The sequence below is a fragment of the Mustelus asterias genome, chromosome 24 (assembly GCF_964213995.1).
Source record: "Mustelus asterias chromosome 24, sMusAst1.hap1.1, whole genome shotgun sequence".
Classification (NCBI taxonomy): Eukaryota; Metazoa; Chordata; class Chondrichthyes; order Carcharhiniformes; family Triakidae; genus Mustelus; species Mustelus asterias.
Genome location: NC_135824.1, coordinates 59,380,079 through 59,397,543, shown reverse-complemented (window position 1 = coordinate 59,397,543; position 17,465 = coordinate 59,380,079). Strand labels below are relative to the sequence as shown.

At 48.3% G+C, this 17,465-nt stretch overlaps 1 non-coding gene across 1 annotated transcript; it reads left to right on the top strand.

Moving 5' to 3' along the window:
• Positions 1 to 12,420: 12,420 nt before the first annotated feature.
• On the top strand, positions 12,421 to 12,503 carry trnas-aga (transfer RNA serine (anticodon AGA)). Its single transcript has one exon. It is a non-coding gene; the product is annotated as a tRNA-Ser (tRNA).
• Positions 12,504 to 17,465: the final 4,962 nt, after the last annotated feature.

Here is a 17,465-nt window from a genome sequence, read left to right as displayed (position 1 = left end):
GCTCCCTTCGATAACAAAGAAAAACTCTAACACCTTTCTCAAACATAGAACATTCCAAAGCACTTTACGGCCAATCAAGTACTTTCTGTAATGTTGCAAAGTAGGAAATACCACGAGGGTGTCGGACGACAACTCCTGTAAGACAGAGTTTCGAATAACTTGGGACTAAATGACTAACAAGATCAGAGTGAATACAGTATAAAGGTCACAAAGTGCCTGGAATATAGTTTACAAAGGTACTGTTTGCAGAGAGACACATATAACTACTGTTAGAGAATTTAGACATGTAATTTTGAACATTCTGTGTTAAAAGCATATACCTTGGTCAATGGCACAACGCTCTAAGGCATGATGGGACGTAATCAAGTACAAAGAACCACATTCTTCGGAACAATACAGCTACCGAGTGAAAGGAGAAAGCAAAATCAATGTGGACGCCAGATATTCTCAGATATCTTAGTCAGGCAAATGAATAGATCAAACATTACACCAAAGAACAAAGAACAGTACAGCACAGGAACAGGCCCTTTGGCCCTCCAAGCCTGCACCGATCATGATGCCTGTCTAAACTAAAACCATATGCACTTACAGAGTCCGTATCCTTCCATTCCCATCCTATTCATGTATTCATCTGAAGATGCCCGTTAGATGCCACTATCATACCTGCTCACACCACCTCCCTGGGCAGCATGTTCCAGACATTCACCACCCTCTGTGTAAAAAGCTTACCTCGCACATCTCCTCTAAACTTTTCCCCAGGCACCTTAAATCTATAGAACATAGAACAGTACAGCACAGAACAGGCCCTTCAACCCTCAATGTTGTGCCAAGCTTTATCTGCAACCAAGATCAAGCTATCCCACTCCCTATCATTCTGGTGTGCTCCATGTGCCTATCCAATAACCGCTTGAAGGTTCCTAAAGTGTCCGACTCCACTATCACAGCAGGCAGTCCATTCCACACCCCAACCACTCTCTGAGTAAAGAACCTACCTCGGACATCCCTCCTATATCTCCCACCATGAAGCTTATAGTTATGCCCCCTAGTAACAGCTACATCCACCTGAGGAAATAGTCTCTGAACGTCCACTCTATCTATCTCCCTCATCATCTTATAAACCTCTATTAAGTCGCCTCTCATCCTCCTCCGCTCTAAAGAAAAAATCCCTCGCTCCCTCAACCTTTCCTCATCAGACCTACCCTCCAAACCAGGCAGCATCCTGGTAAATCTCCTCTGCACTCTATAATGCTTCCACATCCTTTTTATAGTGAGGTGACCAGAACTGCACTCAATATTCCAAATGTGGTCTCACCAAGGTCCTGTACAGTTGCAGCATAACCCCACGGCTCTTAAACTCAAACCCCCTGTTAATAAACGCTAACACACTATAGGCCTTCTTCACAGCTCTAGCCACTTGAGTGGCAACCTTCAGAGATCTGTGGATATGAACCCCAAGATCTCTCTGTTCCTCCACATTCCTCAGAACCCTGCCGTTAACTCTGTAATCCGCATTCAAATTTGTCCTACCAAAATTTGTCCACCAATCTTGGTGTTATCAGCAAATTCACTGACCCACCCTTCAGCCCCCTCCTCCAAGTCATTGATAAAAATCACAAATAGCAGAGGACCCAGCACTGATCCCTGTGGTACACCGCTGGTAACTGGTTTCCAGTCTGAAAATTTTCCATCCACCACCACCCTCTGTCTTCTATGAGATAGCCAGTTTGTCCCCTAGTACTTGGCTTTTCTACCCTAGGAAAGAGCATCTGACTATCCACTCTGTCCATGCCACTCATAATCTTGTAAACTTCTATCAGGTCACCTCCTTCTTTTTGATATCAACATGACCCAGAAAATCTACAGACCCTACCCTAGGCTCCTCATCCACCAAGTCCATCTCTTTGGTGAATATTGAGGCAAAATATTCATTTACCATCTCACCCATTTCCTCTGCTTCCAAGCATAGATTCCCTCCACTATCCTAGAGTGGACCAACGTGGCTACTCTCTTGCTCCTTACATACATATAAAATGCCTTAGGATTTTCCTTAATCCTGTTTGTCAAGGACTTTTTGTGACCCCTTTTAGCCCTCCTAACTGCTTCCTTAATTTCCTTCCTACTTACTTTATATTCTTAAAGTTTAAAGTTTATTTATTAGTGCAGGCTTACATTAACACTGCAATGAAGTTACTGTGAAAATCTCCTAGTCGCCACACTCCGGCGCCTGTCCGGGTACACTGAGGGAGAATTTAGCATGGCCAATGCACCCTAACCAGCACGTCTTTCGGACTGTGGGAGGAAACCGGAGCACCCGGAGGAAACCCATGCAGACACAGGGAGGATGTGCAAACTCCACACAGACAGCGACCCAAGCTGGGAATCGAACCCGGGTCCCTGGCGTTGTGAGGCGGCAGTGCTAACCACCTTTCTTCAAGGGCTTCATCTGTCCTAAGCCTTTTAGACCTTACCAACGCTTCCTTTTTCTTTTTGACAAGGCTCATAATATCCTCATTATCCAGGGTTCCCGATACTTCCCACACTTATCCTTCATCCTCACAGGTACATGCCGGTCCTGAATAATTAAAATTTGAAATAAATGTCCAGTCCCTCCACTACGAGCAGACACAATCGCACCAACAATCGTTTGCCTGGACTATTAGAATTTATGAGAGAATTCAACATTATGTAGAATCCGCCATTCCGGTTCTCTTCCCGCACCTAGTAGTGCACAGTGGCAGGCTTTTGTCTGTTTCCATAGCTAGTAATTCCCGGAACAGATCGTTAGTCTGTCGCAAGGGGGCTTATAGCTTGAGGGGCACCACTCCACATCAAGCGTGGCTGACCAGGAGTCTCTCCCACTCTTTCTACCAGCCATTGGAAGGATTTACAAGTTGACACTCAAAACATTTGGCCATGTTATGTACGCACCTTCCTTGGACATCAAGTCCTGGGGTGGGACTCAAACCCAGAGCTGCTGGCCCAGAGGCAGGGACGCTACCTCACTGCGGCACAAGACCTCCAAACATATAGAATACTCTTGCTTTTCTTTTTACGAGAGAGAACATGACTGGCTCCTCCCCGTAAGACTGAGATTATTGTAACTCAGAAATCTCACAAGACAGACTGTGGATGGGAATAGAAGGAGAATGGACTCCATTCCTTTCAGCTATGTTTGTTATTAATGTGAACAGGTGATAGAGTCATAGAGGTTTACAGCATGGAAACAGGCCCTTTGGCCCAATTTGTCCATGTCGCCCTTTCTTTTTAAACCCCTAAGCTAATCCCAATCGCCCATGTTTGGTCTATATCCCTCTATACCCATCTTACCCATGTAACTGTCTAAATGCTTTTTAAAAGACAAAATTGTACCCGCCTCTACTACTACCTCTGGCAGCTTGTTCCAGACACTCACCACCCTCTGTGTGAAAAAATTGCCCCTCTGGACACTTTTGTATCTCTCCCCTCTCACCTTAAACCTATGCCCTCTAGTTTTAGACTCCCCTACCTTTGGGAAAAGATATTGACTATCTAGCTGATCTATGCCCCTCATTATTTTATAGACCTCTATAAGATCACCCCTCAGCCTCCTACGCTCCAGGGAAAAATGTCCCAGTCTATCCAGCCTCTCATTATAACTCAAACCATCAAGTCCCGGTCACATCGTAGTAAATCTTTTCTGCACTCTTTCTAGTTTAATAATATCATTTTTATAATAGGGTGACCAGAATTGAACACAGTATTCCAAGTGTGGCCTCACCAATGTCTTGTACAACTTCAACAAGACGTCCCAAATCCTGTATTCAATGTTCTGACCAATTAAACCAAGCATTCCAAATGCCTTCTTCACCATTTTGTCCACCTGTGACTCCACTTTCAAGGAGCTATGAACCTGTAGTGCTAGGCATGAGAGCGTATTCCCATGATACAACAGTGACTGCATTTCATTGGCTGTGAAGTATTTCAGGATGGCCGGAGGTTATAAAAGGCGCTATTGAAGTGTAACTTTCTGTGTCCAGATGACCCCTGACCCTGTGATCTCTGAAATCCCCAAGGTTTCTGCCACTTTAGAAGTTGGCAAGTTTAATAACAAGAGCCATATCTAACTTTGGAAAAAACACAATGGGGGCGATTCTCCCATCGCGACGTGCTAATTTTTTAGCGCGGCAGGCCAGGAGAATCGCGAGTGAGCCGGTTCGCAGGATTCGCACATGCATGCATTCCCGAGGCACGGGCTTCTCCCAGTGCCGGATATCTGGTGCAGTCGGGACCACGCTGGAAACCGGCGGGACAGCAGGTAAGTCATTTTAATCCTATTTTAATGTTATCTACATGTCATTATCGGGCCCGGGACTGATGTCTCTGGACCCGATAGCATCTCCCACCCCGCCAGTACAATTTCACTCCGGTGGAGTTTAGAGTAGCGCCCCACTTTCGGGGAACTAGCGGGAGACCCCACTGGAGTGAAGTGGGGGGGCAATCAGGGCCCCCCAGGGGGGGTGATGCCCCCTGGGCATGGGCACCCTGATGGCGTCAGCCTGTGCCCCCTGGCACAGCCCAAGAGGCAATGTGCCCATGCCCAGGGGACACCTTCGCACTGCCCCCTGGGGGCAGGGGAAGGGGGGGGGGGGTCGGGGCTGGCCCAGAATGGTCATGGGAGCCGCCATTGGTCCGTGGGGGTGTCAGGAGGGGCAGCACTGCGGGTGTCCCGGGCTGGCCAGCGATCGAACTGCAGGCTGACAGTTTGGGGCCACTGCGCATGCGCAGAGTTCCGGAACTGTCAGACTCCAGCGTGAATAGGCCCCCCCCCCCCCCCCCCGAGCTTTTAATGATATTCACGGCTGTGACCTCTACATGGCTCAGAGTGCGAGAGATTCGAGTCTGAACTCCCGCTGAAAAAACAATCGTGATTTACACCAGTTTTCCTGCGAATTTAGCACTTAAAACCTCAGAGCCACAATGCCAATTGTGGGCCAAGAATACTAAAAAACACGACAGTCACATTTTAACAATATCTTAAAGGTTTTTACAAAAAGTTGTTAGCTAGAACATAGAACAGTACAGCACAGAACAGGCCCTTCGGCCCACGATGTTGTGCCGAGCTTTATCTGAAACCAAGATCAAGCTATCCCACTCCCTATCATCCTGGTGTGCTCCATGTGCCTATCCAATAACCGCTTAAATGTTCCTAAAGTGTCTGACTCCACTATCACTGCAGGCAGTCCATTCCACACCCCAACCACTCTCTGCGTAAAGAACCTACCTCTGATATCCTTCCTATATCTCCCACCACGAACCCTGTAGTTATGCCCCCTTGTAATAGCTCCATCCACTCGAGGAAATAGTCTTTGAGCTGAATTATACTTTCACACAGGTAGAATGTTACTAAAAGTTTAAAAAAAAGATAACAAGCCACTTAATTACCATCAAAATGGGTTCAGTGGATCAAATCCGGGAGCTGCTTGTCTTATTAAGAGGCATGTGGTTCTGGAGATTCCGATTGAACCCCCCCCCCCCCGCCCCTCCCCCTCTCCCACACCAGATCATACCCACACTCACTGAAGTTGCTGCTTTGCCCTTTTGGAGGTTGTGTACAAAGATTCCAGTTGCCCTGGTGTATTTACACTTCAGCGATCACGGGCATTCAGCCTCTGATCTTCAGGTAAGCGTTCTCCAAGGCGGCCTTCACGACACACGACAACGCAGAATCTCCGAGCAGAAACTGATAGCCAAGTTCCGCACCCATGAGGTCGGCCTCAACCGGGATCTTGGGTTCATGTCTCACTATCTGTAACCCCCCACGACTTGCCTGGGCTTGCAAAATCTCACTAACTGTCCTGGCTGGAGACAATACACATCTCTTTAACCTGTGCTTAACCCTCTCTCCGCTCACATTGTCTGTACCTTTAAGACTTGATTACCTGTAAAGACTCGCATTTCCAACCATTATAATGTAAATTGAGTTTGTGTCTGTAAATGCCCTGTTTGTGAACCCAACTCTCCACTCACCTGATGAAGGAGCGAGACTCCGAAAGCTCGTGCTACCAAATAAACCTGTTGGACTTTAACCTGGTGTTGTGAGACTTCTTATTGTGCCCACCCCAGTCCAACGCCGGCAACTCCACATCACGTATTTCCACATGCCACCTTGTGGCAGCAACGAGTATCGTTAGAACACAGTTGAAGTTCAGGTGAAATTGCAGGTATATTCATAGGATCCCTACAGTGCAGAAGGAGGCCATTTGGCCCATCGAGTCTGTACCGACCCCATAAGCCCACGTATTTATCCTACTAGTCCCCTTGACACTAAGGGTCAATTTAGCACGGCCAATCAACCTAACCCGCACACCTTTGGAGTGTGGGAGGAAACCCACGCAGACACGGGGGAGAACGTGCAAACTCCACACAGACAGTGACCCGAGCCGATAATTGAACCAGGGTCCTCGGCGCTGTGAGGGCAGCAGTGCTAACCTCTGTGCCACCGTGCCACCCTTAAATGGTTTGATGGTCATCAGTAAATCCTTAATTCCAGATATTTTTAAATTGAATTCAAATTCCACCATCTGCCGTGGCGGGATTCGAACCCAGGTCCCCAGAGCATTAACTGAGTTTCTGGATTAATAGTCTAGCGATAATACCACTTGGCCATCCCCTCCCCCTCAAATATTGTAGACAGATGATGCAGTGACAGGGTACAGTCTGGCCAAGAAAGGCTGTCATGATGTGGAGATGCCGGCGTTGGACTGGGGTAAACACAGTAAGAAGTTTAACAACACCAGGTTAAAGTCCAACAGGTTTATTTGGTAGCAAAAGCCACACAAGCTTTCGGAAGGGGCTAAGAGCTCCGAAAGCTTGTGTGGCTTTTGCTACCAAATAAACCTGTTGGGCTTTAACCTGGTGTTGTTAAACTTCTTACTAAGAAAGGCTGTGCCAGTGTCTTTCTCTGTGTGAGCTACCTAGCTCAATGCCAACCTCTGGTTCCCTCCCCATACCCCTTAACGTCCCTCTTTCTCAAGTAAGTTACTTTCCAAAGATCTTTATTGGTCATGTATCAACTGTGACCCTGTGAATAAGATTAAATACATTTAATATACGCTGAATATTTCAGTACAAGTTATAGAAAATGCTTCACCGTTTATATATTAATAGAGCTGTCATCAGCTTCGAGTGGTTAAAAACAATAGAAACATTGACACTTTGGACACAGAGGGAGCGCACGGCTCTCACAGTCAGTGTTGTGAGCAATCAGCACCCACCTCACTCCACGCGCCCCTTGCTTTACGTGCAAATCACTTCAGTCAGACTGGCCGGAAAAAAAACTACACGGATGGAAATCGACGGAATGTGGCAACCCTGGGCAACGGTCAACAAAATGTCTGGTGGGGGCTGCAATCAGATCTCAGATGGATCGCACTAGCCTCCCCCCCCCGCCCCTGTTCCCCCCCTTCCCCCACCCCCCCCGCCCCTGTTCCCCCCCTCCCCCCGCCCCCCCCCCCCCCCTCCGTCCCCCCCCCTCCCCCGCTCCCGCACTTACAAGGGAAATTAGTCAATGCTTTGTTAGAATAGTTAAAGGGTGTGGGGAAAGGCTGGCTGTTGTGTATTGGAGACGTGATGCACGGGACAGACTTTGGATTAAAAAGGAATGGAGCTTTATAGATGGTGTTGGATCTCTTCCATGGCTGCTTCATCCCTCTCTGTTTCCCACACTGGGTCTATTACATTGTGTCTGTTTAACGACTTTAATCAGGCAATTGAGGTGGGCCTGTTAAAATATGAACACCCTGATTAAGGGCCAAATTGATGGGCCAATCGGGGAGCCTCTTGCTTTGTGTTTAACCAGGCGTGTCAGTTCCTCTGGGACTCCGAGTGTAGGCCGCTGACTGAAAGCTCTCTGTTTGCTGTTGTCAGACTTGTAAATAAAAGGATTTTTGTGAAGGGACTTCTGCCTCCGAGGACTTATTACAGTCCAGTGCACACGTTAATGCAGCAGAGCTCCAGTGAGCCAATAGGGATAAATACAAATGCATAACAGCGAAGAAATGGGATTAATGGGATCATTCTTCCAGAGAGCTATCACAGACATGATGGGCTGAATGGTCTCACCAGGTCTGAGTCTCAAATGCTTCCGCTTTGCCATAAGCATGTGTCATGTCAAAGGAAAATGTAAGATATTTCACAACACAAGGTTAAAATCCAACAGGTTTAATTGGAATCACGTGCAGCCCCTTCATCGAGAGGGCTAGAATACAAAAATAGGGATGTACTTCTGAGGCTGCATAAGGCTCTGGTCAGACCCCATTTGGAGTATTGTGAGCAGTTTTGGGCACCATATCTAAGGAAGAATGTACTGGTCTTGGAAAAGGTCCAAAGGAGGTTCACAAGAATGATCCCTGGAATGAAGAGCTTGTTGTATGAGGAACAGTTGAGGACTCTGGGTCTGTACTCGTCAGAGTTTAGAAGGATGAGGGGGGATCTTATTGAAACTTACAGGATACTGCGAGGCTTGGATAGAGTGGACGTGGGGAGGATGTTTCCACTCGTAGGAAAAACTAGAACCAGAGGGCACAATCTCAGGCTAAAGGGACGGTCCTTTAAAACAGAGATGAGGAGGAATTTCTTCAGCCAGAGAGTGGTGAATCTGTGGAACTCTTTGCCGCAGAAGGCTGTAGAGGCCAGGTCATTGAGTGTCTTTAAGACAGAGATAGATAGGTTCTTGATTAATAAGGGGTCAGGGGGAATGGGTAAAGGCAGGAGAATGGGAATGAGAAAAAAAATCAGCCATGATTGAATGGCGGAGCAGACTCAATGGGCCGAGTGGCCTAATTCTGCTCCATATCTTTTGGTCTTAGGGTCTTATCATCTCCACATCAAAGGAAAGTGGGGAGGCGATGGCCCAATGGTATTATCGCAAAACTATTAAACCAGAAACTCAGCTAATGTTCTAAGGACCCGGGTTCGAATCCCGCCACGGCAGATGGTGGAATTTGAATTCAATAATAATATCTGGAATTAAGAATCTACTGATGACCATGAAACCATTGTCGATTGTCAGAAAAACCCATCTAGTTCACTAATGTCCTTTCGGGAAGGAAATCTGCCGTCCTTACCCGGTCTGGCCTACATGTGACTCCAGAGTCACAGCAATGTGGTTGACTCTCAACTGCCCTCTGAAATAGTCTCGCAAGCCACTCAGTTGGACTGCAGCGGTTCAAGAAGGCAGCTCACCACCACCTTCTCAAGGGCGACTAGGGATGGGCAATAAATGCTGGACAGCCAGTGATGCCCGTGTCCCACGAATGAATAAACAAAACCATTGGAATTGCCTTCTGCTTGGTGTGTGTGAGTGCAGCCTGTATGAATCGCCACTCCAGGGTGTGACTGTCAGTATTGAGTGATCAAAGCTGTTCTGCTTCTTCCTGAAGGACACAGTCAGCCTTTTGTGGTAGAAATGTTTGTTTTAAATATTTTTCATTATGGCGGTTCACTGTATCGGTGGCAAATTAACTTTGGAACATTCTCCCCTTTGGTGAATAATATTCATTTTACTAATTCACATGATGCGGGCGTCACTGCCCGGACCCAGGATTTATTGCCCATCCCTAATTGCCCCTTGAGAAGGTGGTGGGTGAGTTGCCTTCTTGAACCGTTGGAGTCCCTGCTGCGTAGGTACACCCACAGTGCTGTTAGGGCGGGAGTTCCAGGATTTTGACCCAGCGACAGTGAGGGAACGGCCGATATGTTTCCAAGTCAGGATGGGGAGTGACCTGAATGTGAGGGGAACTTGCAGGTGGTGGTGTTCCCATGCGTTTGCTGCCCTTGTCCCTCTAGCTCGCTGTTATGCATTTGTATTTATTCCTATTGGCTCTCTGCTGTACTAATGTGTGCACCAGACATGATGTAATAGACCTAGCGTAGGAAACAGAGAGGGATGAAGCAGCCATGGAAGAAATCAAACATCATCTATAAAACTCCATTCCTTTTTAATCCAAAGTCTGTCCCGTGTATCACGTCTCCAATACATGGCACCCATCCTTTCCCCACACCCTTTAACTATTCTAACAAAGTATTGATTATCATAGAGTGAATGGTACGGTGGCACAGTGGTTAGCACTGCCGCCTCACAGTGCCAAGGACCCGGGTTTTGATTCCCAGCTTGGGTCGCTGTCTGTGTGGAGTTTGCATGTTCTCCCCACGTCTGCGTGGGTTTCCTCCGGGTGCTCCGGTTTCCTCCCACAGTCCAAAAGACGTGCTGGTTAGGATGCATTGGCCGTGCTAAATTCTTCCTCAGTGTACCCGAACAGGCGCCGGAGTGTGGCGACTAGGGGATTTGCACAGTAACTTCATTGCAGTGTTAATGTAATCCTACTGGTGACATTAAGAAATAAAATTAATAACTTTTGCTCCAAGAACAACTGCAGCTTCTCCAAATTAACCTTTGTGGCTCAAATCCACCCATCCCAGGAATCATAGGATCCTACAATGCAGAAGGAGGCCATTCCGCCCATCGAGTCTGCCCCGACCACAATCCCACCCAGGCCCTATCCCCATGCATTTACCCTGCTGGTCTGCCTGACACTAAGGGGCAATTTAGCATGGTCAATCCACCTAACCTGCATGTCTTTAGACTGTGGGAGGAAACCGGAGCACCCGGAGGAACCCCACACAGACACGGGGAGAACTCCACACAGACAGTGACCCAAGCCGGGAATCAAGCCCGGGTCCCTGGCACTGTGAGGCAGCAGTGCTAACCACTGCGCCACTAGTCATTCTGGTAAATTTTCTCTTCCCTTAAATCCTTCCTAATGTGCGGTGATCAGAGCCGGATGCTTAATCCAGAGCACAACCTCCCTGCTTTAGCGTTCAATTCCTCCGTTTATGGAGCTCAAGATCCCATGCACTTTGCTAACCAATCTCTCCACCTTCATAGATCCATGTCACTGCACCCCAGGTTCCTGCGACCCTATCCACTCTTTAGAACTGTCCCATTAAGTCAACATTGCCTCTCCCTGTCCCTTCTGCTCATGATGTGGAGATGCCGGCGTTGGACTGGGGTAAACACAGTAAGAAGTTTAACAACACCAGGTTAAAGTCCAACAGGTTTATTTGGTAGCAAAAGCCACACAAGCTTTCGAGGCTCTGAGCCCCTTCTTCAGGTGAGTGGGAATTCTGTTCACAAACAGAACTTATAAGACACAGACTCAATTTACATGAATAATGGTTGGAATGCGAATACTTACAACTAATCCAGTCTTTAAGAAACAAAACAATGGGAGTGGGGAGAGCATCAAGACAGGCTAAAAAGATGTGTATTGTCTCCAGACAAGACAGCCAGTGAAACTCTGCAGGTCCACGCAACTGTGGGAGTTACAAATAGTGTGACATAAATTCTGATTCTAGGATCGCATGATAAAGACTCAGGAGGAAAAAAGCAGAAATATTTATGTGAAATAGTGTGACATAAACCCAATATCCCGGTTGAGGCCGTCCTTGTGTGTGCGGAACCTGGCTATCAGTTTCTGCTCCGCGACTCTGCGCTGTCGTGTGTCGCGAAGGCCGCCTTGGAGAACGCTTACCCGAATATCAGAGGCCGAATGCCCGTGACCGCTGAAGTGCTCCCCAACAGGAAGAGAACAGTCTTGCCTGGTGATTGTCGAGCGGTGTTCATTCATCCGTTGTCGCAGCGTCTGCATAGTTTCCCCAATGTACCATGCCTCGGGACATCCTTTCTTGCAGCGTATCAGGTAGACAACGTTGGCCGAGTTGCAAGAGTATGTACCGTGTACCTGGTGGATGCAGGTTTTGAAGGTGTTGGCAAAGGGGTTTTGGGGAGTTGCTGCAGCATGTCCATGTTTCTATCAAGGGATATGGGGGGAAGGGGGGGGAATCAGGATATTGAATTTGATGATCAGCCGTGATCAAACTGAATGGCGGAGCAAACCCGAAGGGCGAATGGCCTCCTCCTTCTTCTAGCTTCTATGTTTCTGTGTCTTGTAGATTGTGCACACTGCTGCCACGGTGATGGAGGGGGTGACTGCTGTTTAAGGTGACAGATGGGGTCCCAATTAAGTGGGCTGGTAATTTCATTGCAGTGTTAATGTAAGCCTACTTGCAACACTAATAAATAAACCCTTTTTGCTGCATCCTGGATGATATTGAGTACAAGAGTTCAAAAGGTACAAGGAATTTGTTGATTTGTCCAAAATAGCCGGCACATTCAATACATTATAAATACCATGTTTGAAATGAACTCCAATGGTAGGGACATGGTTAGAATGATTTGCCCCTGTGATAAGTGTGAATGGTGAAAGACAGTGAGGGTTGCATTCATTAAAAAACAGAAAAGGTACAACAAGGGTTTTCACTCGCTGCAATCTACTCATTATTACCAATTCCCTTCTTTCAAATTTCTCTCCTACCATTTGTGTAGATCGTGGCCGAGTGGTTAAGGCGATGGATTAGAATTCCATTGGGGATTCCCCGTGCAGGTTCATATCCTGCTGACTACGTATTTCTCAATTAAGTTGCACCACGTCCCTTTCGAAAGCATTGTCCCTTCTATTAGGGCTGCACGGTGGCACAGTGGTCAGCACTGCTGCCTCAAGGTGCCAGGGACCCGGGTTCAATTCCGGCCTTGGGTCACTGTCTGTGCGGAGTTTGCACGTTCTCCTCGTGTCTGCGTGGGTTTCCTCCGGGTGCTCTGGTTTCCTCCCACAGTCCAAAGATGTGCAGGTTAGGTTGATTGGCCGTGCTAAATTGACCCTAGTGTCAGGGGGATTAGCAGGGTATATATGTGGGGTTATGGGGATAGGGCCTGGGTGGGATTGTGGTCGGTGCAGAGTTGATGGGCCGAATGGCCTCCTCCTGCACTGTAGGGATTCTATTCTATGATTCATTTGTCTCCCTTCCCTTAACTTTTCCCCACTTTCTCTGCATCGACACAGCGATGGGAAAAGCTCTGAGACATCTTCCAACTGACTGGGGTTACTAATGAAGTTAAAAGCAAAATACTACAGATGCTGAAATCTGAAACAAAAACTTAATGCTGGAAAATCTCAACAGGTCCAACAGTGTCTGTGGAGAGAGAATAGAGCCAATGTTTCAAGTCTGAGTATCAGCAACATTTAAGAGGCATCTAGATGGGTAGATGGGAGGGATTGGGGGATACAGACCGAGTAAGGGCAGAAGGTTTTTATTTTAATTTCGTTAGGGCATCATGATCAGCATGGGCTTGGGGGGGCCGAAGGGCCTGTTCCTGTGCTGTGCTTTTCTTTGTTCTTTGGCCTTTGATTTTTGTCAGCTACGACTCTCACCAACTTTTACAGATGCACCATAGAAAGCATTCTTTCTGGTTGTATCACAGCTTGGTATGGGCTCCTGCTCTGCCCAAGACCGCAAGGAACTACAAAAGGTCGTGAATGTAGCCCAATCTATCACGCAAACCAGCCTCCCATCCATTGACTCTGTCTACACTTCCCGCTGCCTCGGCAAAGCAACCAGCATAATTCAGGATCCCACGCACCCCGGACATTCTCTCTTCCACCTTCTTCCGTCGGGAAAAAGATGCAAAAGTCTGAGTTCACGCACCAACCGACTCAAGAACAGCTTCTTCCCTGCTGCTGTCAGACTTCTGAATGGGCCTACCTCGCACTAAGTTGATCTTTCTCTACACCCTAGCTATGACTGTAACACTACATTCTGCACCCTCTCCTTTCCTTCTCTATGAACGATATGCTTTGTTTGTATAGCGCGCAAGAAACAATACTTTTCACTGCATGCTAACACATAGAATATAAAAGCAGGGATGTCTTGATGCACCTGTACAGGGCATTGGTGAGGCCGCAGCTGGAATACTGTGTGCAGTATTGGTCCCCTTATATGAGGAAGGATATATTGGCATTGGAGGGAGTGCAGAGAAGGTTCACCAGGTTGATACCGGAGATGAGGGGTTTGGATTATGAGGAGAGGCTGAGGAGATTGGGTTTGTACTCGTTGGAGTTTAGAAGGATGAGGGGGGATCTTATGGAGACTTATAAGATAATGCGGGGGCTGGATAGGGTGGAGGCGGAGAGATTCTTTCCACTTAGTAAGGAAGTTAAAACTAGAGGACACAGCCTCAAAATAAAGGGGGGTCGGTTTAAGACAGAGTTGAGGAGGAACTTCTTCTCCCAGAGGGTGGTGAATCTCTGGAATTCTCTGCCCACTGAGGTGGTGGAGGCTACCTCGCTGAATATGTTTAAAGCGCGGATGGATGGATTCCTGATCGGTAAGGGAATTAAGGGTTATGGGGATCAGGCGGGTAAGTGGTACTGATCCACGTCAGATCAGCCATGATCTTATTGAATGGCGGGGCAGGCTCGAGGGGCTAGATGGCCTACTCTTGCTCCTATTTCTTATGTTCTTATGTTCTTATGTGACAATAATAAATCAAATCAAAACTTTTGAGTCTGGATCTCAGCAGGTCTGACAGCACCTGTGGAGAGAGAATAGAGCCAGCGTTTCGAGTCTGGGTCACCCTGGATCATCTTGAAACGTTGGCTCTATTCTCTCTCCACAGACGCTGTCAGACCTGCTGAGATTTTCCAGCATTTTTCTGTTTTTGTTAGTCTTGAAGTTGCCCAGGATCTCATTTTATTGACCTTCCTGCAAGATTGTTGACCCCGAGACACTGTGTGTGTGTGTGTGTGTGTGTGTGTGAGTGTGTGTGAGTGTGCGTGTGTGTGTGTGTGTGTGTGTGTGTGAGTGTGTGTGTGTGTGTGTGTGTGTGTGTGTGTGTGTGTGAGTGTGTGTGTGTGTGTGTGTGTGTGTGTGTGAGTGTGTGTGCGTGTGTGTGCGTGTGTGTGTGTGTGTGTGTGTGTGAGTGTGTGTGTGAGTGTGTGTGAGTGTGTGTGCGTGTGTGTGTGTGTGTGTGTGTGTGTGAGTGTGTGTGAGTGTGCGTGTGTGTGTGTGTGATGTCCAGGACTATTGTTCCCCAGTCACCGATGTCAACATGTGTTCTGAAACAACACATTTCTGAGTCATCCCCGCTGCATTTTCCGAAAGGTAAACCAGGAGAAACAACCCTGTTGCCGGGCAACCAGAATTAGGAGCGCTCTTCGGCTGCGGATTAACTCCGAATTGTTTGGACCCAGTGCTCAGATACACGTGTAACCTTTCACAGTGGGGAAGGGAGTGTTTGTGATCAGGATAAACTGTTCATCACTAAAGCTCAAAATAAAGCAATTAAAGTTGAACAACATTTAAAGCAAGCTTTTAACACCACAAATTACAGGTGGATGGAGGTAGCAGTTTTGGAACGAGGGCAGAGACTGTCAAGGGTGGGTTTTCAGAACCCGTCAGTGCAGAAAGAGGCCATTCGGCCCATCGGGTCTGCACCGACTCTCTGAGAGAACCAGGCCCAACCCCCTGTCCTGACTTACCTGAGGAAGGGGCAGTGCTTCAAAAGCTCGTGATTCCAAATAAACCTGTTGGGCTTGTGGTAAACCACTGTTAGCTTATTGCCTGTGTGTGTGTGTGTGACATGCCTGGACACGCCCCTGCCGGCCCTGCCCGGGACTCCTCCCCCCCCCGGTCCAGGTATGAAGGTGACTGCTCCCCACCCCCTGCCTCAGTCTCTGGACCAGTTCATCGGCATGGGTGCGCTCCAAGTCTTTTGCTAATAAAAGCCTATTTGTTCTTGCATACAAACTAGTCTTTGCTTGATTGATAGTGCATCAGGACTTTAACCTGATGTTTTGAGACTTCTTACTATCGTATCCCCACACATTTATCTCACTAATCCCCCTGGCTTACACATCTTTGGACACGAAGTTCCCGATTTTACCATTTAGTTGCGCCCGTTTTCGGGCGCGAAAACCTGGTCAAGTCAGGTGTGAGGCGAGTAGCGCGATCCGCGCCCGCCTCCACGCTGGTTCCCCCTTTCCCAAGGCCCGAAAATGGCCGCGATCGGGACCACGCCCAAAACAGGCACGACAGCCATTTAAATGCATTTGCCCATTCAGAATCAGCGCAAAACAGACATGCTCCACCAAAGTCCGATTCGGGCGTTCCAGTTGGTGAGGGGGTAAGTGCCGAGTGTCCAATGGCTCTCTGCTTGAGATCGGTGGCGGGGGGTCTGCTGCCACTCTGCCTGTGATCAGTGAGAAGGAAGGGGGGGGTTCCGCTGCCACTTTACCTGAGATCGGTTGGGGGGAGGAAGGGGGAACGGGCCCATGATCGGTCTGGGTGGTGGAGGGTGTGGGGGGATAAGGGGGTCAGTAATGTTGTGGGGGTGGGGCAATGTCTGTGGGGGCCAAGGGGGAGGCATTATCTGGCCTGGGAGCGATGTGGCAGGGGAGCTGCATTCTATCATTGTTTTTCTGCGTGTGCACAGTTGGAGGTGCCGATCGGAGTTGCAGAATTTCGGGTGTTTTAAGACCCGCCCACAGGGTTCTGCAGCGCGATTCGGAATCGCTGATATTTTTTCAGGCAGAGTGCGTATGGGGGCATCTGAGAACGGGTCTAAAAATCAGATCTGAAACACTTCCAGTTTCAAGACCTCCCAGCACTTAGAATCAAAATGGAAAATAGGGTCCCAGGGGCGGTATTTTCCAGCCACGCTCACCTCAAAACCGGAAAATCCCACCCGAGGTCAACTGACCTTTGCATGATCTGCCCCCTCTACGATTCCAGTGGCAGACGGGATGGGAAATTTCCCTCCTATAGGGAAATTTAGCATGGCCAATCCACCTAATCTGCACATCTGTGGGAGGAAACGGGAGCACCCAGAAGAAACCCACGCAGACACGGGGAGAATGTGCAGACTCCACACAGACAGTGACCCAAGCCGGGAATCGAACCCGGGTCCCTGACCCTGTGAGGGAGTAGTGCTAACCACTGTGCCACCGTGCCATCCTGGTCCTCAAACCTCCCTGTGATCTTATTCTCCTCATTATCCTGGTTCCCCATAGCTCACCTGCTCTTGTGATTCTGCCCTGTCCCCTTACCCACTGCCCCATCTGTAGCTGAGCTTCAGGGTAATACCCAGTGAGGTAGGATTTCTACAGAGTGGGGGGACAGCCATAAAAACTGATCCCTGCTGATTGTCCAGGGTTTCTGCTGAACCCCCACTGAGATTATGACCAGAGATTGAAGGGAACCCCCAAATTAGTTCTACCTCATTGGCTAGGATTGTGGCTGAAAGTTCTATCACTGATGCGCTTGGGAAGGTGGCAGGTATGTGTGCAACTGAGAATGTGCGTGAATGCAAGTGGTGTGGGGATGTTTGTGTGTATATACATGGATGTGTGTCTGTGGAGTATGTGTGTATATACATTAAACACACACACACGTACTCCACAGGGTGGCACAGTGGTCAGCACTGCTGCCTCACAGCACCAGGGACCTGGGTTCGATTCCTGGCTTGGGTCACTGTCATAGAAATCATAGAAACCCTACAGTGCAGAAGGCGGCCATTCGGCCCATCGAGTCTG